The sequence below is a fragment of the Sus scrofa genome, chromosome 1 (genome assembly GCF_000003025.6).
Source record: "Sus scrofa isolate TJ Tabasco breed Duroc chromosome 1, Sscrofa11.1, whole genome shotgun sequence".
In the NCBI taxonomy this organism is placed as follows: Eukaryota; Metazoa; Chordata; class Mammalia; order Artiodactyla; family Suidae; genus Sus; species Sus scrofa.
In genome coordinates this window covers 185,144,836-185,169,797 of record NC_010443.5, presented here as the reverse complement: position 1 = coordinate 185,169,797, position 24,962 = coordinate 185,144,836, and the positions used below count along the sequence as shown (strand labels likewise).

The following is a 24,962-nucleotide window of genomic DNA, read 5'->3' as shown; positions in this document are numbered from 1 at the left end:
TGACTCCCCCAAAATTAACAATTTAAGATTTTCAATGTGTATACATATCTTTTATTGAAGAGAAATGTGATAGGGTGATTAATAAAAAAGACAAGCATAAAAATATATCACATTAGGATAAAGTTCTGCTAAAGAAGTGAAATGGAAATACAATTTTGAGGAGGAAGAAGAACACTATAAAATTTCCAACTTAAAAAAGAGCTTGTTCATGTGTTTTTTGAACTATGAGTATTAAATCACTATAGTACCTAGATTTCACTGAGTTTAAAAGTGCTATGACAGTCTTCTTCTAAAAATGTCAATATGCCAGAAATTACATCCTTTTGTAACACTTTTGTTTAGATGAAAAACTTGTGATACCAACCTGAAAATGACATCATAGCTTTCCAGATGTTTTTGAGGGGGCACACAGAGAAAGAGTTTGAAGACCAAGGGGCCATATTATAGGGTGGCACTACATGCCAAGGGGGACCCAGAGGCAGGGGAAGTTGTGGCCCTTTCCAGCCCAGGGATCAGGGTAAGAGTCAGAAGGGAGGTGAGTCAGTGCAGAGTCCTTTCAGGCAGGAAGGCTGAGGTTGCACTCTGGGCACCCCATGGCCTGTGTGTGGCATTCGAGAAGTTTCCATGAGCCCCAGCACAGAAGGGTGATCACCTCCCACAAACTTCACAAAATCACAGATGCTTAGACTTCAGCAGTGTGAGACGCAAATAACCCCAGAAGACCAGACAGGCTCATTTACCCTCCCTGGTCACCCAGTCCATGGAGTAGAACAGTTAAGTGTCCAGAAGCCCCATCCCCTGATTGTGGGAGCACAGTGAGTCCTGCCAACACCCAGGACAGCCTATGGGGGAATTGAGGAATGCAGTAAGAATGTGTGACATCAGCCATCGAGGGAGAATGAATCATCCAAAAGAGACTAATTAAAATAGCCTCGAGAGGGAGTTCAATTTAGAAAGCCCTAACTATTGAAACAGGAAAGAGGCTATAAACCAGAAGAGATGGAGGTGTTGTTCATTGGTAAGACTTGGTTTTGTGCTACCTAGCAGGGTGGGGATGCATAAAGAGGTTTAAGTCAGCGGAAGAAAATAGTCTACATTGTCTTTGTGCTTTGAGTGTCTTATGAGCAAGTACACCATCCTATTATACCTGTAAATGAAATTAATGATACTTAACATACAGGGTTCCTGTAAGAATGAGAGAGAGCATATATAAAGTTACCCAGCACAGATGTGCTCTACGAAGGGCAACTGTGACTGTTACTAGAAAGCCTGTCAGCTTCCATTGAGGCGATGAGAAGATGCCTGGACCATGGTCCCTGGGGCCAGCATCGAGGTGACTCCACCTTTGTGTGGCAGCAGCACTCCCTGGGCACTGAAGCTCACTTCTGATGGAGACAGGACACCTCTCCTGTCACACTCTGTACTTTATCCCTGGCTGCTGCCCTGGGCTTCAATAGCACACAGAGCTGGACAGGGACCAGTTGTGAGCAAAAGCACTCACCCTCTTCTCAGAATCAGTTCTCTGATAACTGGGGCATTGTTATTAATAGGCCTGACCCTTCCTTAGGACAGGCTTGTTCCCAGGGATCACCCCATCCTCCCGCAAACAGTCCCCTGGGGAGCCAATCCGAGGAGACCCCTGATAAGGCTGGATCCCAGAAGGTACAGAGCACCCAGCTCCGGAAGCAGACTGACTGCCAAACTACTGAAACACAAGCTTCCCAGGCCCTGTGCTGAATTTTGTATTCTTTCTCTTGAGCAGGGCCACCCAAAGTGTGAACAGTTCAGGCCGCACAAAACCTGGATCTGTCCCATCCAGACCTTATTCTTACTCTCTTTTAGAGCCTAGAAGAAAGAACTGGCCCTCACACATGCAGCTATTGTGAGAAAGCCCTAACTGTGCCAGTGATAAAAGTACCTCCACAGATGGGAAAAAAAAACACTTTCAAGTTAGATTTTCTCAGCATGTTCTCTCAGATAATGAATTCATTTGATCAAACGTTAATTAAGCACACCCCAAGTGTGGGCACAGGGCCAGGCTCCTAAGCCTATGCCAGGAGGATCTCACAGACCAGAGGGGACATGAGACTTTGACACTTAGAGATGAAATCTACCTGCACATTGCCTGAGCAGTCTTTGCAAACTCCTCCCCGTGGGGCTGATGGTCAGCCTAGAGGCACCGGTAGGTGCCACCCCATGTCAGCTCCCCAAGGTCCACTGACTAAAGAGTTAACACAGCAGGAGATGGGAGCCATGCTCATTGTTAATGTTTTCATAGTATCCCTCTTTTCCACAAGTATTTTCCAAGTCCTTCCATTCTACCAGTCTCCCTTAGGGACCAATAAGCAAACCTAAGAACACTGATTATTATGATCATCTATACAGAAAACCCAGATGAGTCTGGATGACTTTTGGAATATTATCTATCATGCACAGGGCCATATACAGGTAGATCTTGCCTGAGGGAAAGTCAGACTCTAAAACCTAGGTCTATAAAGCAAATACAGGCATACCTGAGAGATATTGCTTGTTCTGTCCAGACCACCACAATAAAGCAAATGCTACAGAAAAAATAAATATATAAATAAACTTTAGGTCTAAACAATAGGCCAACTAGGAATTCTAATTCCTTCTATAAGATGGGTGAAAGATAAGATTCATTGGAACAACAGCTTTCTCCTAAGGCATTTAAAATATGTTCTATTTAGAATAATTCGTTTATACACGGTTGCTCAGGAACATGTCCATTGCATAAACTAAGATCAAGCATTCGTTCACTCAGCAAAAATTTATAAGTATCTGCTTTGTGCCAGGCACTGTTCTAGATACTAGGGACACAGTAGTGAATAAAATAGACAATAGTTATTTTCATGGAGCTGACAATCGGCTAGACAAATAGCAAGTAAATATATAATAGGTTCGTTTGGTGTAAATGCTGTATATAAAATAGAGTAAAGGGGGCATCAGAGTAACTGGGTAGGGAGTGGGGTGCTATCTTTCTGGGAAGGCCACTCTGCTTGCTGATGTTTGAGCTGAGAAGATTTAGGCAGAGGAAAAAAAGGGAAAACACTGTGAAGTCAGAGCATGCTTGGTGTGCTTAAAGAATAGTAAAGGAGGATGGTGTGGCTGGGGGCTGCAGCAGCTGAGGTCAAGCCTGCAAAGGGGAGCACCAACAGGTAAGCGGTAGGAGAACAAGCCAGGACTTATGTCTGAAATGCCTGAAGCAGACGTTTGTTCTGAAATAGCTGTCAATATGCCCAGCATATATTCAGGACCTGGAATCTCCCTGACTCCTCTAGAAAATTCAATCATAAAATGCTAAACCAAATTTAGGAACTCTAAACACATTTTAGATTAAAAAAACAATTTCCTTCCAATATCCTGTAACGTTATACCAGGATATCTGTGGTGAGCTGGACATGGTATACAGTGATTCCTTCTTACTGAATAAATGTGCTGTCGGCTACCTGAGCCTAGAGAGGAAAGAGTGGTACTTTCACATGCTTAATTCCACTCTGCTTTTGATTATTTCTTTGTGCTGCACTACCAACTCCCAGAAGGCTTTCTGATACACCAGCTGCTGACATCCTTGTATGCAATATTCATTGGAAAGGTTACGCTCTGATGCTGACCTCCAAGTTCCCGATAATAAACATGAATGAGCTAAGGAAGCAAATTAAACCCACCCAGGTGTCATTCCTGACCCAAAGAGCAGTGTTCTTCAAATTCTCTCTCTTCTTGTGGTGACTTACACTTTATTCTATACTTTAAAAAATTAACATAATATCAACAACTTTCACAAGTTATTTCCCCCCCCCCACCCTTCATCTCTCTAAGGAATTCAGTTGCTAGTGTATGGAAGGGCCAGTATCTCAGGATCTGCATGGAGTGTCGGCCACAATGATGTCTAAGAAGGATCATTTCTTTGTAGAGGAAGTTACAGTCACCTCCATGCTTGGTGGTAGGAAGCTACTAGGTAGTGTTTCAGTAAGAGAAAACTCTTTATAGAAACTGATCCACTAGGCAATCCATCTCTCAAAAGGATTTTGGCTTCTTGTCCAAGCAAAAGAATAACATCAAGGCAATTTAGTGAATAATGATCCAACTCCCAAAAGTTACTAACAAGCTTTTATTTTGTTTGTTTGGGTTTTTTTTTTTAAGATTAAAATGTCTTCTATAAAAACAAAACATTTCTCTGGAGTTCCCATTGTGGCTCAGCAGTAATGAACCTGACTAGTATCCATGAGGATGCAGGTTCCATCCCTGGCCTCCTTCAGTGGGTTAAGGATACGGCATTGCCATCAGCTATGGTGTAGGCCAGCAGGAACAGCTCTGATTCAACTCCTAGCCTGAGAACTACAATATGCCATGGGTGTGGCCCTAAAAAAAAAAATTTCCTCAGTGTAGAAATATATTACTGCTTCCATCATGTGAACAAAATAAGACATCATCTCTGAACAAGGAAGCCAGCCCTACTCACCAGACACTGCATTAGCCAGCGCCTTGATCTTGGACTTTTCAGCCTTCAAAACTGTCAGCCCACAGCAAGGTATGGCTGTCTGCAAGCCAGAAAGAGTGCTTTCACTAGAAACCAACCATGATGGCCCCTTGAACTGATCCCTTCCAGGATCATCCTGTCTCCTTAGGCTTCTCTTGGCTATGACAGTTCCTCAGGCTTTCCATATTTTTGATGACCTTGACCATTTGGAGAAGTACTGGTCAGCAATTTTATAGCTCTCAACTTCTAAAGAGTGAGCCAATGAACAGATGCAGGAAATAATTTCACAAATGAGGAGAAGATAAAAAAAACTGCACAAAAGAACTAAGACTTTAGAGACGGGATTAAGATGGCAGAATAGAAGGATTGGAGCTCAACTTCTCTCATAAAAACAACAAAATTACAACCAAATGCTGAGCAACCTTCAACCAAATGGACTGGAAACTTTCAAAAAGACATGCTACTCCAGAAGACAAAGAGGAGGCCACATCAAGAGGTGGGAGGGGCGATTACATGATATAAGCAACCCCATACCTCCCGAGTGGGAAGCCCCACAGACTGGAAAGTAACTGTATCACGGAGACTTACCTACAGGAGTGAGAGTTGTGAGCCCCACATCAAATCCCCATGCCTGGGGATCTGGCACTGGGAGTCCCCGGATCATCTGGCATTGAAGGCCAGTGGGACTTGGGTGCAGGAGCGCCACGGGACTGGGGGAAATGGAGACCCCATTCTTAAAAGGTGCACATAGACTTTCATGTGCACTGGGTCCCAGGGCAAAGCAGAGGCTACACAGGAATCTGGGTCGGACCTGATTGCAGTTCTTGGAGGACCTCCTGGGAAAACAGGGGGTGACTATAGCTTGTTGGGGGGGAAGGGCATTAGAGGCAAAGCTCTTGGGAATATTCATCAGCACGTGTTTCTCTGGAGGTGGCCATTTTGGGAAAATCTGGCCCCACCCATTAGTGATGAGAAGTCCCAGGACAAACAATAATCCAGGTGGGATCACAGCCCCACCTATCTGTAAACAGGCTTCCTAAAGACTCCCCAGACACATAGCCACCTCCAATCTCACCCAGAGACAAAGCCCCACCCACCAGTGATGGGAATCAGCCCTGCCTACCAGTGGGCAGGCACCAGTCCCTCCCATCAGGAAGCCTACAGCAAGCCCCCATACCAACTTCATCCACAAGGGGGGGCAGACACCAGAAGTAAGAGAGGCTACAATTCTATTGTCTGGGAAAAGGTCACCACACCAAAAACCTATAAAAATGAAAAAACAGAGAACTATAATTCAGATAAGGGAGAAAGAAAAAAACCCAGAAAAAACAGCTAAGTGACCAGGAAAAAGACTTTAGACTGTTGATGCTGAAGAAAATGCAAGATATTGGGAAAAAAGTAGAGGCAAAGATTGATAATTTACAGGAAATCTGAGCAAAGAGATACAAGATATAAAACTTAAACATGAAGAGATGCAAAATACAATCACTGAAAATAAAAAAATCATTAGAAGCAACCAACAGCAGAATACAGGAGGCAGAAGAATGAGTAAGCGAGGTAGAGGACAGACAAGTGGAAATCACTGATTTGGAACAGAAAAGAGAAAAAAGATTGAAAAGAAGAGAGTCTCAGAGAACTCTGGGACAACATTAAATGCACCAACATCCATATTATAGGGGTGCCAGAAGGAGAAGAGAGAGAAAAAGGGACAGAAAAAATATTTGAAGAGATAATAGCTGAAATTTTCCATAACATGGAAAAGGAAACACTCACTCAAATTTAGGAAGCACAATGAGTACCATATAAAATAATCCCAAGGAGGAACACCCGAGACACATTAATCCAACTGAACAAAATTAAAGACAAAGAGAAAATATTGAAAGCAGCTAGGGAAAATAAGCAAATAACATACAAGGGAACCCCAATAAGGTTATCAGCAGATTTTTCAGTAGAAACTCTGCAGGTCAGAAGGGCGTGGCATGATATACTTAACGTGATGAAAGGAAAAAGCCTCCATCCAAGATTACTTTACCCAGAAAGGCTCTCATTCAGATTTGAAGGAGAAATCAAAAGCTTTACAGATAAGCAAAAGCTAAGAGAATTCAGCAACATAGCTTTATGACAAATACTAAAAGAACTTCTATAGGCAGAAAAGAAAAGGCTGCAACCAGAAAGAAAAACACCAAAAATGATAAGACTCACCAGTAAAGGCATATATAGAGTAAAGATATGACATCATCCATGCACAATTATGCTACCAAAATCAGAAATCATGAGGAGGGTACAAATGTAGGACACTGGAGATGCACTTGCAGTTAAGAGACCAACAATTTAAAAACAATCGTGTGTGTGTGTGTGTGTGTGTGTACACTCCTATATCAAAACTTCAGGGCAACTGCAAACTAAAAATCTACGATTGATTCACACACAAATAAGAAAAATCAACTAAACACTAAAGATAGTTATCAAACCACAAGCAAGAGAACAAGAAGGGAAGAAAAAAGAGAAACAAAAACAAATCCAAAACAGTTAATAAAATGGCAATAAGAACATACATGTCAGTAATTACCTTAAATGCTAATAGAATAAACACCCCAATGAAAAGCCACAGACTGGCTGAATGGATACAGAAACAAGACCCATATATATGCTGTCTTCAAGAGACCCGCTTCACTTCTAGAGAAACATACAAATTGAAAGTGAGAGGATGGAAGAAAATATTCCATGCAAACGGGAATCAAAAGAAAGCTGGAATAGCAATACTCACATCAAACAAAATAGACCTTAAAATGAAGAATATCTTAAGAGACAAGGAAGGACACTATATAATGCTCAAAGTGGACCAAGCCAAGAAGAAGAGGATATAACAATTTTAAGTATCTATGCACCCAACATAGGATCATCCACCACAATATATAAGGCAACTGCTAACAACTTTAAAAGGAGAAATCAACTATAACACAATAATAGTGGGGGACTTTAACACCCCACTCACAGCAATGGACAGATCATCCAGACAAAAAAACCAATAAGGAAACACAGGCCCTGAATGAAGCATTAGACCAGATGGACTTAATAGACATTTATAAGACATTCCATTCAAAAGCAACAGAATACACATTCTTCTCAAGTGCACATGGAACATTCTCTAAGATTGGTCACATCCTGGGTTACAAATCAAACCTCGGTAACTTTAAGAAAATTGAAATCATCTCAAGCACTTTTTCTGACCACAACACTATATGACTGAAAGTCAACAACAAGAAAAAAACTGCAAAAAACACAAATATGTGGACACTAAACAAAATGCTACTATCCAAAGAAGACATACAGATGGCAAAAAAACACATGAAAAGATGTTCAACATCACTCAGTATTAGAGAAATGCACATCAAAACCACTGTGAGGTACCACTTTACTCTGGCCAGAATGGCCAGCATCAAAAGTCTACAAACAATAAGTGCTAGAGAGGGTGTGGAGAAAAAGGAACCCTAGTACACTGTTGATGGGAATGTAAATTGGTACAACCCCTGTGGAAAACAGTATGGCGATTCCTCAGACAACTAAAAACAGAACTACCATTTGATCCAGCAATCCCACTCCTGGGCATCTATCCAGAGAAAACCACAACTCGCAAAGACACATGTACTCCAATGTTCACTGCAGCATTCTACACAATAGCCAAGACATGGAAACAACCTAAATGTCCATCAACAGAGGAGTGGATAAAGAAGATGTGGTACATAGACACAATGGAATATTACTCAGCCATTAAAAGGAATGAAGTACCAGCGTTTTAAGCAACATGGATGGACCTAGAAATTATCATGCTAAGTGAAGTCAGCCATACAAGAGACACCAACATCATATGCTATCACTTCCATGTGGAATCTGAAAAAAGGACACAATGAACTTCTTTGCAGAAGAGATAGTGACTCACAGACTTTGAAAAACTTATGGTTTCCAAATGAGACAAGTTGGGGGGTGGGGGGATGCACTGAGTATTTGGGATGGAAATGCTGTAAAAATTGGTTGTGATCATTACTGTATACCTATAAATGTAATAAAATTCATTAAGCAAAAAAGTGTATATTACTGCAATTCAGAAAAACACAAAAGAGAAAGTGAAAAAAATCACCTGATATCATCACTGAGAGATAACCCATGTTACATTTTGGTGAAAACTTTTTCAGACATTTTTAATGAATGAGTACACACATAAAATTTCTCATAAAATACAATCAAAGCATACTTAAAATTTTGTGACAATTTTTTTTCCACTGTCATGTATCATGGGCAGCTTATTTATTAGATATAGACCTAAAATCATTATTTCAAGTAGATGACTAAGATTTCATCATACAAACTATGAGAGTCAAAAAATTATTTAAGTACACTTGTGCATATGAAGAAATAAGGCCTCTTTATGGTTCATAAGTGGAACATTTCACCAGCTGGTGGAGAAAAAATAATTCAGTCCAATTTTGTAATCTCAGTATAATCCTACAATGTGAACTTTCCTTGAAGGATAATGTCTTTTCTAGGCAAAATGCCTCATCTCTCATACTCACTTCTCTCCCACATCTTTCCACTAACAAAAGCGTCTGGCTGTGTGATGGGAAAGAGTAGAGATTATGTTACATTACAGTGACAAGGGAGGATTCTAAGGAGCATCTCCCTCACCTGATCTGCTCGAGCCTTGCTGGAACTTCCAATGATGTGGCAGGTCTTACCTGCCACCTGAACAGAGGCTGTGGAAGTACAACTGGCCATCTTGGTTTTTGTTCAGGTAGTGAGTGAAATCTCTCATGACAGACCTGCTATATACCACCATGGTCAAGGTCATCCCCAGAAAGGTGTGGAGATTCCTGGCAACTCAACCAGCACAGGGCACCCAAGGTAACACACTTTAAAGGAGACTATACTGTTGATATCTTCCATTGTACCTTTGGTTGTATACAATTAAAGACAGACATGTGCAAGCCTAGGATGGCTGCCTGATTATCCCAACCAAGAAACAGGGCTGCTGCAGTTCAGCCAATTGACTGATCTCAAAGGTCCCAATTCTGGAAGATGTCCACCTGCTCCCAGTCCTTGCTCTTTCAGTGCGGTACTCATCACCCCCACTGCTCCTTGAGGTTGCAGTGGCTGGTGATCCGTGGCCAGTGGAGGGTTCCTTGGCCCAGCAGCCTCTTGACAGCAGTGCCTGTGATCCATAAAACACCACCCTGTTGCATTTACAATTCTCTTAGGGGATCCAGGTGTCCCATCACCTGCCTCCCCATCCTCTGTAGAATCCAGAGTTCCCAACTTTGGTGTCTTCCTCTCTGCTTTGTATTCCCAGGGAGTAGCACTCCCAGTGTAATCTATCCTCCCCCAGCCGAGCATTGAGCATATTTCCTCTTCACTTCTGCCAGCTCCATGAGGGTAGAGACCACATCTGCTGTGTTCACTCTTGAGTTCACACTGCCCAGCACAGGGCATTAGAGATCCTCAAGGAATATTGGAGGAATGAACAAACAGAAGAAGGAAGGAAGGAAGGAATGAAGACATAATGAATACATAATGAATACACTGTGCCAGGGTAGCCCTAAGAGGGGTGTTTCTTGCCTAGCACTTGACTTCTATAATCCTGGGGATGCTGTTTCTATCTTCTGGGTCTGTCAGAAGTCAGATGGGATCCCTGGACAGGATCTTGTTTCTACAATGACAGAAGCTTCACTCTGTCTGGACACCAGGTTGGATGTTAATAATAGGAGAAATGAGGGATGGGCTGGGCATTCAGAAACAGTCAGTTTCTTGATACCTGGAGAGAGGAGGGTAGAGAGAGAGAGGGACAAGCTACAGGAGATCAACTGTATCCCATCTATGCCGGGCTTCACACTGTAGTGTCTTAAACTTACTAAGAGGTGAGAATCTCCCCATCATGATTTATCAAACAACTCTAATAAGTACATTTTATGGTCCAGGTCATATCCTTTCATGAGTCTCATTATTCTAAACCAGTTTTATAGCAATAAGAGAATAAAATGTGCTATAAATTATTTTTCACTAGGTGTCAATTAGCAGTTCTTCTTAAGCACTGCTTCTAAATCCAAAGGAAGAAACTTGTTTGTGCTAAATAATATGTTGCTATGATAAGTGCCAAAAATATAATCGCGTGTTAATTGTAATCCACTGAGATAAACTATAGAAGTCTTTTATTTTCATTTTTAAAAATACTGGGTTTTTTTGCCAATATCTAAAGAAAACTACTTGTGGATTTTTGTTGCTATTGTTTATTTATTTATTTCCCTGACTTAAAAAAAAAGTTACTGACATTTTCCTGTGAATTAAAATGTAACTGTAGGAGTTCCCGTCGTGGCGCAGTGGTTAACGAATCTGACTAGGAACCATGAGGTTGCGGGTTCGATCCCTGCCCTTGCTCAGTGGGTTAAGGATCCGGCGTTGCCGTGAGCTGTGGTGTAGGTTGCAGATGTGGCTCGGATCCCGTGTTGCTGTGGCTGTGGCGTAGGCTGGCGGCTATAGCTCCGATTCAACCCCTAGCCTGGGAACCTCCATATGCAGCGGCAGCGGCCCAAGAAATAGCAAAAAGACAAAAAAAAAAAAAAGTAACTGTAATTGGCTCTGGCCCACCAATAAATTCAGGGAGAAAATCAGGATTTTTCTTGTACTATGAATAAGTTACCTAGAAAAGTTTCCTAATTACCTTGCTTTATGACAACTGCCTCTCCTCAGGAGGCGTGTATTGAAAAATCCCTTCAACTACCTCAGAGATATATTTATTTCTAAAGTGAAAATACTATTTATCTCTAGCTTTTGTCCAGAGTAAAATACTGCCGCTTCTTCCTGGGTGGAGGTGAGGAGATGCCATCCTGCTATACTGTTATCTCTGACTCAGGGCAAAACCAGCTCCAAGTTCATTGATTCTCACGGTCCTCATTCACCTGGGCAGCTTCAGCCTGATGTGATCACTGGTCTGCTCCCCACGGTGTCGGCCACTACCTTTAAAGCAGGTTCTGTGGGGAACTCTATGCTGCGGTTAACCTCTCTTGTCTTTTGGGTACCCTCCAATCTTGCTTGAATAAAACCTCCTCCTGGAGACCTATTACTCAGCATACAGCCCACGGCCAACAGCACTGTACTATACACTTAAACTTTTCTAAGAGTCTGAACCTTATGTAAGTCCTCTTACCACACACATACACACAAAATAATGCTAATGACAATAATAATAATAACAGTTATAAAGGAGGCAAGAGGAAAGCCCCCCTCCCCTTTTCTTTAAACTAGGTTGTTGTTTTTTTTTCTTTTTCTGTACTCACAGCATTTCCCCAGGCCCAGTATCGAACCTATTGTGAACTGCACCACAGCTAGAGCAATGCCAGATACTTAACCCACTCTGCCACAGGTAACTTTCAAAAGTAACCCCTTTTGGAAGGTGATGGATATGTCTGTGTCCTTGAAGGTGATAATGGTTTCATGGGTATATACTTATCCCCAAACTCATCAAGTTGCATACATTAAATATATACAACTTTTTATAGGTCAATCATAGCTCAATAAGGTGGTTTTAAAAATAAACATTTTTTTAAATTAAAAAAAAAAATGGGCCGGGAGTTCCCTTCATGGCTCAGCGGTTGGCAAACCCGACTAGCATCCATGAGGATGCGGGTTCAATCCCTGGCTTCACTCAGTGGGTTAAGGATCTGCCATGAGCTGTGGTGCCATAAGCTCAGACGCAACTTGGATCCCACGTTGCTGTGACTCTGGCATAGGCCAGCGGCTACAGTTCTGATTGGACCCCTAGACTGGGAACCTCCGTATGCTGCGGGTGCAGCCCTAAGAGATAAAAAAATAAAACAAACAAACAAACAAACAAAAAGCTCCATATCACTCTCTCTTAACTAATGTCCCAACATGGCTGGATGCCAAAATCACACTGCATTTTTCTTCTACCAAAATCACTGCTCTTGCTCTCGGGCTGTATGAGAATCAGCATTCTATTCACCCAGGCATAAAAGGTAATCATCATGAGGCAACATGATATAAAACTCTATTTCCAGGCTTATAACCTCAAGTTATGAGAGACAGGTACATTCAAAATTAATAGGAATAAAGAAGTTCTTTGAAAGGGCATTGGTAAAACCAAAGCTGATTAAGTCTGGTTAAAATCAGTATTTTTATATTTAATAACAAAAGCAAAGAATAAGTGGCATCGGGAAGCCAGGAAAAGATATTTTGGGAGAAGGATCCTCATCTTGGAGTTAATGAGTTTCCCTACACAAGTCCCACAAGTTCAGGCATCCTGATAACATCGCAGGTGGTGTTTCACAGCCAAGATGGAATCACAGAGCTATGAGCACATTTCGTAAGTTCGGGTTTCAATGAGGATGTCTGCATTTACCCAAAAACCTTTGAAATAATTATGTTAGGATGTAATCACAATTTTCCACTTGCCACATTGTTGGAGATGTTGTTTCAGTGTATCTCAGAGTTTTTGGAACAGAAGTTTAACACAACATCTTTTGAGTACGTGTGTGAAATTTTCCAGGGTGAGTGCATGAACATGTAATTCATATTTTTAAACATGTTATGAAATGCACATTGCCAATCAGCTTTCTATAAATCTCCTAACTCTTTTATTTTCATCTTTTTAATTTTTATTAAACAATTTTCTTTTTTCAGTATTACTGTCCTTATTCCTAACTTCAAAGAAATAATTATTTAAATGACTGTATTTTCTTACTAACCTTTGCAAATATTTTTCCCTATCAGCCCCCATCCTTTTTTGGTAGTATTTTCTGCAACAGCTCTTCGTCGTGGTGTCCAGTGTCATAAGAGTTAGCATTTACTGGCTGCTTACTAGGTGCCAGGCACTACATTATCTCATTTAATTTACTGAAAGAACAGTTGTAAATTCTCCTGTTGCTTTTGCTTGAGAGAATTTGTTAAAGCCTCGTTTATTAATGTGAGAATTAGCAGCAGCTTTACTGCTTAGAGTAGACTGAAAACACAATTCACTCTGTATTCAAGCCAGGGGACTGAATGTGGCTGCTGGGTCCAGCTGGCCATGGGAAATGTCTGGATGATTTCATTTAATGCCTTTAGAAATATTTCTCACCAGGCTAATTCAAGGAAAATGGCTTGTCATGGATGATATCTGACTATAATAAGCAGCTAAAATGCTTTCCCAATAAATATTGTAAAATGAAACAGGTGTAAAGCCACAGTTGGAAAAAGCAGCAGCCAAAGAGTACTGCAAGTATTGTGGGCCAACTTTCCAACAGAAGGCTGGATCCCTGGGAGGTGACGGGGATCTGTGTTAGCAGGACATTTTCCCTGATGCTTTCAATAAATTCATCATTCATTTAAGCATTCGTTTAATAAATATTGATATACTACATAGAGGCATTCTGCTGGGTCTTAGCAGGACACAAAGACTGATATGCTTCAGCCTTAAGGGTAGTAGGAATTAGAGGATCTTGTAGGATCCGTGTGAAGCTCTGCCACCTTCCATAGGTGCAGAATGCTTCCTGCTGAGAAAACCCAAGCCCCCTTAGTTGAAGGAGGTGTCAAAGGGCAGTGAGTCTGGATTGCTTAGAAAGAAAAGACCTACAGAAGAAACTGAAAAAGAGCAAGGTAGTGGATGCTGGTGGCAGGAAACAGCACCCCTCCCCTCTGGAGGAACACCGGGGTTTAGAGACTTGCTAGTTGAGAGCTGAGTCCCAGGAGATGCCCTGTGAGGACTACCTACTGTGTGGAGGAGATGGAGCAGAGGGGGTGGCAGGCAGCAGAGGAGGGCCCAGGTGGCAGGTTGGTTGGCTGGCTACTAAGTGAGATAATGCATGTGGGGCCAGCTCTGAGAGAAGCCTGAACAGCACCTCCAGCACCTCCAGAATCCAATGCAGAGCTCAGAGGGGCCAAGGTTAGTGTACTTGGCAGACGTCCAGGGAACTAGGAGCTGTGGGGCTGAATGAAGGCTTACATGTCTGTACAAAGAGGGGAGGTTGTGAGGTAGCCCATGGCTCTCAAGAGAGAGAATGGGCCCTGTGATTCTCCTGTACTCCTAATGTGTGCATCATGAGGACGATGACGAGGAGGAGGAGGCAGCACTGAGCCTTTACTATGCGCCAAACATTCTTCTACGTTCTTTACATGTTACTCGTTTAATCTTGAGAACTGTATGAGGTAAATATTATTATTATCCCCACTGACAAATGATAAACCTGAGCACAAGAGGGATGACAGAACTTACCCCAATTACCACTGCTAATACCCAGCACAGCTGGACTTCAAACCAGGGCTGTCTGCCCTGCCACCACACTGTTCATCACTCAGCAACTCTGCCTCCTTAAAAAGGTCATGCTTAAGAGACATGAAAATCTATACAGTCATGATGCCAGCCAGGCATCAGTCAAAGCAGGCATCCAAGGTCAATCTCAAGAGTGTACAACTGGGAGAGCTCAGCCACATAAGTGCAGGATGTGGCTTTTGGGTTTATTTACTTATAAAGTCTTCATTCTACCTGACTTGGAAGTGGAGCAGGAGAAGCTCATGCCGAGGACGTAGAGATGCCAGAAGGTCCTAAAAGCCACCACCCCCATGATGCTCTCTGTGTAAACACTGATAGACATTTTGTTACAATTTATGTGTGGGTCAAGACCTGTCCATATCCAGAGCATGAGCTTCCAACAGCTAAGTTCTCTTAAAATTTTAAAATATCACTGCTAAGGATGGAATTATACAAGTGTACTTTCCCAGCAATTCTCCTGTATCTCAAACTAGAGTTAAAAAATGAGGAAAATATTACTCCTAGATTTCAGGCTTTGGGTGGAGAAGGACAGAAAGAAAAGAATAAAAAGGCATATTTTTAAATATTTATATTCTCATAAAAACCTGTACATGAATGTTCATAACAACTGTATTCTCAGTAAGTAAAAACTGGAAAGAATTAGACAGTGGTACATCCATTCCATGGCCTACTGCTCAAAAATAAAAAAGGAATGAACTGTTGATATATGCTCCCTAAAATTGTGCTTGCTACTCATTTAACTCCATTTCTGTGGGGCTCTATCCCTTCTGTCATATACTCTTAAGAGCACTCAGAAAAAAAGAGTGTGGCAACCCCCAAAATAGTCTGGGAAATTGAGCGCCTGGGCAGTTCGTGTTAGGGGTTACTGTCATCAGTGTTACACTGAATTATGTGTAAGTAGTGGTCTGCCAGGGCTAGCTTGTACCATTCTTTTCACCCCAACACATATGGGATGCTCATTATGATGTCATGATCAGTAACATCATAATGGTGCTTAATATCAGCTCTGGTGGGAGTATTTACATCATGGAAATCAACAAATCAGAGATCACTCCCAACCCTGAGAGGCTTTACCAGCATGTCAGTGTGAATAAACCACCTGAATAGGTTATTTTAGAAAGCTTCAAAAGTGGGCAGTGGGGATAATACAGGACAAGGAAATCTAAATCAGTCCATTTAACCCTCATTAGTAGTACAACCCTGGCAATCAGTTCTGAACCAGATGCATTTCTCAAACCAGAAATAAGACTTGAGTAGAAAAATCTGGGCGATCTTAATAAAGAAAGCCTTTCAAATTTTTCAGGGAACATAAAAAATACACCAGTTTCTGAAAGCCTAGGAAAATAAAGGGTCACTCAACATAGTGAGACAAGTTGCTGAAAGGAAAAACACCTGGGCAAGATTAATTTTGACCACTTATATATGTCATATACCCTTCTTGAAGGAAGGTGATTCAGAGCCTACAAAAATAACTGCCTGAGTACTTTTCAAAAATTTTTAATTATCAAAAACCTATACCTGGATTTCCATTGTGGCTCAGTGGTAACAAACACAACTAGTATCCATGAGGACATGGGTTTGATCCCTGGCCTTGCTCAGTGGGTTAAAGGACCTGGTGTTGCCGTGAGCTATAGTGTAGGTCACAGAGGTGGCTCAGGTCCCACATCGCTGTGGCTGTGGCATAGGTTGCAGCTGCAGCTCTGATTCAACCCCTAGCCTGGGAGCTTCCATATGCAGTGGGTGCAGTCCTAAAAAAGACAAAAAAAAACAAAAACAAAAACCTATACCTTAAAAAAGAATCTGACAAAATCCAACACTCATTTATGATAAGGAAAAAAAAAATCTCTCAGCAAACTAGGAATAAACGGGAACTTAACTTGATAAAGAGGTTCTGAAAAAAAAATGGATATGTGTATATGTGTAACCAAATCATTTTGTTGCACAGCAGAAATTATCACATTGTAAATCAACTATATTTCAATAAAGCTTTTTTTAATTTTAATTTTTTAAATTTATTTTTTATTGTTATTTCCCCCAACACACTTTTTTCCCCCCACTGATCAGCATGGGGACCCAGTTACACATACATGTATACATAATTTTTTCTCCCACTGTAGTGCTGTATTTTAAGTATCTAGACATAGTTCTCAGTGCTACACAGCAGGATCTCAATGTAAATCCATTCCAAGAGCAATAGTTTGCATCCGTTAACCCCAAGTTCCCAATCCATCCCACTCCCTCCCTCTCCCCCCCAGGCAGCCACAAGTCTATTCTCCAAGTCCATGATTTTCTTTTCTGTGGAAAGGTTCATTTGTGCTGTATATTAGATACCAGATATGAGTGATATCATATGGTATTTGTCTTTCTCTTTCTGACTTATTTCACTCAGTATGAGAGTCTCTAGTTCCATCCATGTTGCTGCAAATGGCATTATTTCATTCTTTTTTATGCCTGAGTGGTATTCCACTGTGTATATATACTACATCTTCCTAATCCAATCATCTGTCGATGGACATCTGGGTTGTTTCCACGTCTTGGCTATTGTGAATACTGCTGCAATGAATATGCGGGTGTACATGTGCCTTTTTTTTTTTCCCACTGTACAGCAAGGGGGTCAGGTTATCCTTACATGTATACATTACAATTACATTTTTCCCCCACCCTTTCTTCTGTTGCAATATGAGTATCTAGACAAAGTTCTCAACATGTGTCTTTTTTAAGGAAAGTTCTGTCTGGATATATATCACTCTCCTTGATATTAAAGAGTGGGACTGCTGGGTCATATGGTAGTTCTATGTATCAATTTCTAAGGTACCTCCATACTGTTTTCCATAGTGGCTGTACCAGCTTATATTCCCAGCAACAGTGCAGGAGGGTTCCCTTTGCTCCACACCCCCTCCAGCACTTGTTATTTATGAACTTATTAATGATGGCCATTCTTACTGGTGTGAAGTGGTATCTACAAGAAAAAAACCAAGAAACCCTATATAACTAACATCATAGTTAATAAATACTGAATGCTTCTCCTTAAGATTAGAAAAAGGGCTAGAATGTTTCTCTCTCTCTTACTAACATATGACTCTCATGATATATTCAACATAGTATTGGAAAGTGGTAATACTGCAATTGGGAAAGAAGAAGAAATAAAAGGAATTAAGATTGGAAAGGAAGAAATTAAAATGTCCTTATGTGCAGACAATATAACTGTCTGTGGAGAAAATCCCAAGGAATTTACAAAAACAAAAGAAAAACAAAAACATTCTAGAACTAATAAGTGAGCTCAGCAGGGCTGTAGGCTATAAGATCAATATTTTACAAATTAATCACATTTCCATGTACTAATAATGATATGTGGAAAATGAAATTAAAAACACAATACCATTCACACCAAAGAAAATGAATACCTGGATATAAACTTAACAAAATTTGTATAGAATCATTATGCTGAAATTTGTAAAATACTGATGAAAGAAACAAAGAACTAAATAACTGATAGACATGTGATGTTCATAAATTGATAGACTCAACAGAGTAAATATGTAATTTCTCCCCAAATCAATATACAGCTTTAATATAATCCCTATCAAAATTCTAGCAAGGTTTTTTTGTAGATATAGACAGCATTATTGTAAAATTTACATGGAACGATAAAGAAACTGGAATAGCTAAACAATTTTGAAAAGTAAAAACAAAGTGGGAGGAATCACTCTCCTTGATATTAAAGACTACAATATACTATAGTAATTAAGACAGTGTGGTTCCTTGAGAGGGATAAATATATAGATCAATGGGATAGAATAGAGAAACTACAAATAGACCCACACAAATATGCCCAGCTGATTTTTGGTAAAGGTGCAAAAGTAATTCCATGCAGAGAGAATTGCCTTTTCAACAAGTTGTACTAGAGCAATGTGACATCTATAGTCAAAAACCAAAACAGAACAGAACAAAAAAGGAAGAGCCTGGACTTAAGCCTTTTACCTTATAAAAAAATTAAGTCAAAATAAATCACAGACTTACATGTACAATGTAAAATTGTTCCAGCTTTTTTAGAATTGGTCCGGCAAGTTTCTGGCCCTTACCAGGAGACCCCTGTAGCGAAAAAAAAAATTTGAAAGTAAGAACTTTTAGGAAAAAATAAAAGAAAAACCTTGGGACCTAGGGCTAAGGGAAGAATTATTAGACTTGACTACAAAAGCAAAATCCAAATAAGGAAAACTGATAAATTAGACCTCACCAAAAAAGTATAATTTTGCTTGGCAAAAGATCGTCTTAAAAGAATGAAGATGAGCCACAGACTATGAGAAAATACTTGCAAACCACATATTCAACAAAGGGCTAGAATCTAGAATATATAAAAACTCAATATTAAAAAACAGTCTAGGAGTTTCCATGGTGGCTCAGCGGAAACAAACCTGACTAGCATCCATGAGGACACAGGTTCAATCCCTGGCCTCACTCAGTGGGTTAAGGATCTGGCGTTGCCATGAACTGTGGTGTAGGCCGTAGATGCAGCTTGGATCCCACACTATTGTGGCTGTGGTATAGGCCGACAGCTACAGCTCCCAATCAACCCCTAGCCTGAGAATCTCCATATGCCATGGATGTGGCCTTAAAAAGACAAAAAAAAGATTAAAAATAAAAATAAAAAGAGTCTATTTAGGAAATGAGCAAAAAACATTAATAACATGTCACCAAAGAGGATATACAGATGGCAAATAAGCACATAAAAGGATGTTCAACAACATTGTCCATTAGGGGAATGCAAACTAAAACTACAATGACATATCATTACATACTTTTCAAAATAGCTAAAATGAAAAACAGTAACAACACCAGATACTGCCAAGAGCACAAAAAAAATGGATTGTCCATAGATTACTGCTGAGACTGAAAAATAAAACAGCCACTCTGGAAAATAGTTTGGCAGTTTCATAAAAACATAATGTGACTACTGTACAATGCAACAATAACACTCTTGAGCAATTTCCCTAGATAATTAAAAATCTATATTTATATCAAAACAAAATCTATGTGCAAAGGTCATAATAGCTTTATTCATAATAGCCAAAAACTGGGAACAACCCAGCTGTCTTTCACCAGGTGATTATTGGACAAACTCTGGCACATCCATACCTTGGACTACTACTCAACAATGAAATGACAAACTATTGAACACACACAGCTTGGATGAATCTCCAGGGATCATGCTGGGTGAAAAAAAAGTCAAATTCTAAAAAGTCACATACTTTATGGTTTTATTTATGTAACATTCTTGACATAAAATTATGGATATGGAGAACAAATTAGTAGTTGCCAGACATGAGAGTCGGAAGGAAGGTATATATGGCTATGCAAGGGTACCATGAGGGATCGTTGTGATAAAAATGTTCTTTACCTTGACTATATCAATGAGATACCTGGTTGCAATAAGGTACTATGGTTTTGTTAGATGTTAGCACTGGGAGAAATGGGGTAAATGGTACAGTACACAGGATCTCACTGTGTTATTTCTGACCAATGCATGTGAATCTACAATCTCTCAAATATTAAAATTCTAATTTTAAAGAAAACCCTAAATCATGGGGACTTGTTTTCTTTTTACATTTTTATCTATAAATCTTGCTTGTTCCTTTGAAATATACTTTGTATATTTAAGAGACTTTAAAAATGTTTGATCGGAGTTCCCGTCGTGGCGCAGTGGTTAATGAATCCGACTAAGAACCATGAGGTTGTGGGTTCGGTCCCTGCCCTTGCTCAGTGGGTTAACGATCCGGCGTTGCCGTGAGCTGTGGTGTAGGTTGCAGACGCGGCTCGGATCCTGCGTTGCTCTGGCTCTGGCGTAGGCCGGTGGCTACAGCTCTGATTCGACCCCTAGCCTGGGAACCTCCATATGCTGCGGGAGCGGCCCAAGAAATGGCAAAAAGACAAAAAAATAAAAATAAATAAAAATAAAAATGTTTGATCATTTGAAACAATATCTCCAAGCCCAGAAATACAGCCTGAGAAAAACGTCCAAAAGGCAGACAAAGATGTTCATTGTAACAATATGTATTGGCACAAAAGCCTGAGATCAATGTTATGTCCAATACCTACATCATATCCAAATGATATAATGATATAATATTCTGCAACCACTGAAAACAATGGTAACCAAAAAAAAAAAAATCAATGACAGGACAAGATGAAAAATGTTAATATAATGTTAAGGGACAAAATGAAAGTGGGAAATTATACAATAAACATTAATAATCAACAATGATATAGATAGACTGAGGAAAATGTTAGCAATAATACTGCCTATCAGATAGAATTATGAGTAAGTTATTTTCTTCTCCAATATTCTTTTTGGTTTCCCACAATGAACTTACCACTGGTAAGTTCTTGGACTAATTGTTACCCTTTCTAAGCTTTGGTGTCCTCACTCATTAAATGGAAATAATAATAGTACCTTCCTTATATTTGGTATTAATCTATCATGCATAGCAAATTATCTGATACACAATCAATGAAAAATAAATGTCACTTATGTGACAAGCATATATTTATAGTAATCATAACGTACCAGGCATTATTCTAAGATCTTTTCCAAATATTCCCTCATTTAGTTCTCAAAACAAGTCTCTGAAGTATAAGTACTAGTATTACTACATGGAGAAATGAGGCGGAGAGAAATTAAATAATTTGCCCAAAGTTATACAGATAAAAAATGTCAGAGCTGGAGTCTGAACTCAGTCTGTTTCCAAAGTCTGCTATTAATCAGTACACTATTTAACCATCATTGATTATTATTACTATTATTATCATCATGGAGTAGAAATAAAGCTATGAGTTAGATGCTAAAATAATGGAAAGGGCAGAATTTTTTTAGAGCTATATGGTTGATGATAACCAGCACAGAGAAAGAATGGTAGAGCAGATACATTGCTAGAAGTGCTTATGGAATTTGGAATCAGACAGTTTAAACTATACATCAGTTCCCCCAATTCTATCCTATATGGCATTGTATAACTTATTTAATCTTTCTGCATATGAATTACACAATCTGTGAAATAAGATGTTAAAAGTAACTACATTTCACACTCACTGATAGGATAATTGAAGATAATACATGTAAAGTTTAACTCTATATAGTACATCCTCAACAAATGCTAGTTTCTTTTCTTCCTGTTAACATCTAAAACATTGTTTCTAAATATGGCAGACACATTCAGATGATCACATCAAAATATATTCTTCATGATAAACAGATCATGTCCTGATTATCACCAGCAAAATAAAACTGATGCATGGTATCCAAGTGACTTAATTTTTTTAGAGCTATATGGTTCTTGACTACAGAACTCAAAGTTCCTGGGAAATGTGGAATTTACAGGGTGTGTAGTTGAAGCATCTCTTGGAGCTTGAATACCCAGCACAAACAGCAAGTGGGTGATTCTTGGTAACACTGTTTACTTGATAAATACAGAAGATACTATAAAACATCCCTAGCAGAGTCCTAAGACTTAACAACATCAAAAGCAAACATATACCATCCGGTCTTTATGGAGCTTTATGACCCAATAAAAATGGAAACAATAGACCATTGCATCAATATACAATCCAAATATAAAAATGAGGCCCAAGAGACACAAGCATACACCATCTGGAGCAAAAAGAAAGGGAGAATGATCAAGTATAACCAAACCATCTGTAGCAAGTCTAAACAAGTAGTATGGTATTAATTACAGATGGGGACAGATGTTCGGGGAACCTTAAGTAAAGTGCTGTGACTTATGAGTTTCCTGGTGATGGGAGGGGGTGGAGAAGAGGGAGAAAAAAGTCTTTCCAACACAAGGCATGAAGCTGAGGGATTATTCACCATGATACAAAATGATTTTACACTGATCATATTAACAGGTAATTTCATATTATAGGTCAATAGCCATGACAATTAGTAAAATCTTGTATCTTGAAGTCATATATATCAAACTTCTGAAGTTGCCATGGAAAAAACGTAAGCTTTAGAGCTAGATGGAGCTCATGACCCCTTTCCTTACTATTAAGGTGACTGAGTAAATTAAGGTGATATTTAAACTCCTTTAATTTTCAGTTTTATTCAGCTATAAAATGAAAAAAAAATTGTTTAACCTTGCAATATTATAGATTATAGATAGATTAGGTAAGAAGGGGAAAATATGAAGTACCCATTAAATCAACTGCTATTATTATTATTATTATTATTATTATTATTATTATTATTATTAGATTTAAAAGTGTGGAAACTCTCTAAACAGTAACAAATAATATTTCCTGTGGCAAGATTTTTTTAAAATATCACCAAGATCATCATCTTCCAAAAAAAGCCAGAATTAAAGTGGAGTACTAAAGACAGTCAAATAATCCAAAAGAAGCAGAGGAACCAAAGAAGAAAATAAAAGAAAAAAAGACATAGAGAACAAACAAAATCAAAGACTAATATGGTTGACCTAAAACATATCATAATTACAATAATTGTAAATGGTCTACAGATACCAATTAAAAGATTGAGACTGCTAAAAGGGAAAAACAAAACTACCCAACTATATGCTGTCTATAAGAAATTCATTTTAAACACAATGATATGGCTGTGGTAAAAGAAACGGATGAAAAAGATATACTATGTGAATAAAAAAAGAGAGAGGGATTAAATGACTATATTAATACCACACAAATAATTTCAAAACAAAGAAAACTGCCAGAGATAAGAAGGGATATTATATAATGACAAAAGTGTCAATACACCAAGAATACTTTGCATTCCTTAATATGCATGCAATTAATAAGCTGGCTCAAAATACTTGAAGCAGAAACTGACAAAACTGAAAGATAAAAAAGGAAAAAATACAATGATGTATTCCTCAACCATACTCTCCAAGTAAAAGATAAAATTAGCAGATAAAAAAAATCATCAAAGATATAGAAGCACTGAACTATACCATCAACCAGTTGTATCTAATCATATTTAGAAAACACTTCACTAAGTAATAGCAAAACAAACTTTTTTTTTTTTGCTTTTTAGGGCCACACCTGTGGCATATGGAGGTTCTCAGGCTAGGGGTCTAATCGATAATCAGAGCTACAGGTGAAAACAAACATTTTTTTAATGTTTATTGGGACACTGAAGATTTACCATTTAGAAATAAATTTTAACAACTTTGAAGAATTTAAAGCATGCAAGTTCTCTGATCATAATAGAATTAAACTAGGTATCAGTAATGAAAGATTATTTTTAAATCCTCCAAGCACTTGCAAATTAAACCACATACTTCTAGATAACCCATGATTCAAAGAGGAAGTCTCAGGGGAATTTTTTTAAACTATAAATTAAATGAAAATAAAAATAAAACATATCTAAGTTTGCAGGATACCTCTAAAGCAGTGCTGAGGGAAATTTATAGCATTAATTTCTAATTATATTAGAAGAAAAGATTTCAAATAGACAATCTGAGCTTTCACCTTAAGTAGCTGGAAAAGAAGAGCAAAATAAAGCCAAAACAAGCTAAAGGAAGGAAGCAATAAAGAAAGTAGTTATCCATGAAACTAAAACAGGAAAATAAAGAAAATTAGTGAAACAGCTGATTCTTTGAAAAGATAATTAAAATTGATAAGCGTTTAGCAAGACACAAAGAAAAAAGAGAGAAGATATAAATTACCAATACCAAAAGTGAAACAGAGGATATCACTCCGGACCACAGATAATAAAGGGATAGTACAAAAAACTCTATACACACATAAATTTGACATATGAAATGGAATGGTCAGGTCCCTCAAAAAACACAAACTAACAAAATTCATCCATGATGAAATAGATAACAGTTCTATGACTATTAAGTAAATGCTTAATAAACACCTGAAGAAAAATCTTCAGCCCTAGATATCTTTCTTGGTGAATTTTACTAAGAAAATTTTTTACCAGAAATTATATATTCATTACAGTGTTATTTTCAATAACCAATATATAGAAACTACATAAATGCCCATCAGGGGATGAATGAACAAAGAAGATGTTTTATATATACAGACACACACACACATATATACATTTTATGTATGTATGTGTATATATATATATATATACACAAAAAATAATGCCACTCAGCCATAAAAGATATTGGAATCTTGCTATTT

At 38.9% G+C, this 24,962-nt stretch overlaps 1 long non-coding RNA gene across 1 annotated transcript in view; it reads right to left on the bottom strand.

Moving 5' to 3' along the window:
- Positions 1–24,962, bottom strand: part of LOC102160535 — a 233,802-nt gene that overhangs the window by 114,339 nt on the left and 94,501 nt on the right. Inside the window, exon 2 of the long non-coding RNA XR_002347030.1 lies at positions 18,834–18,905. This is a non-coding gene — a long non-coding RNA (uncharacterized LOC102160535). The remainder of the gene's footprint in view (positions 1–18,833; positions 18,906–24,962) is intronic.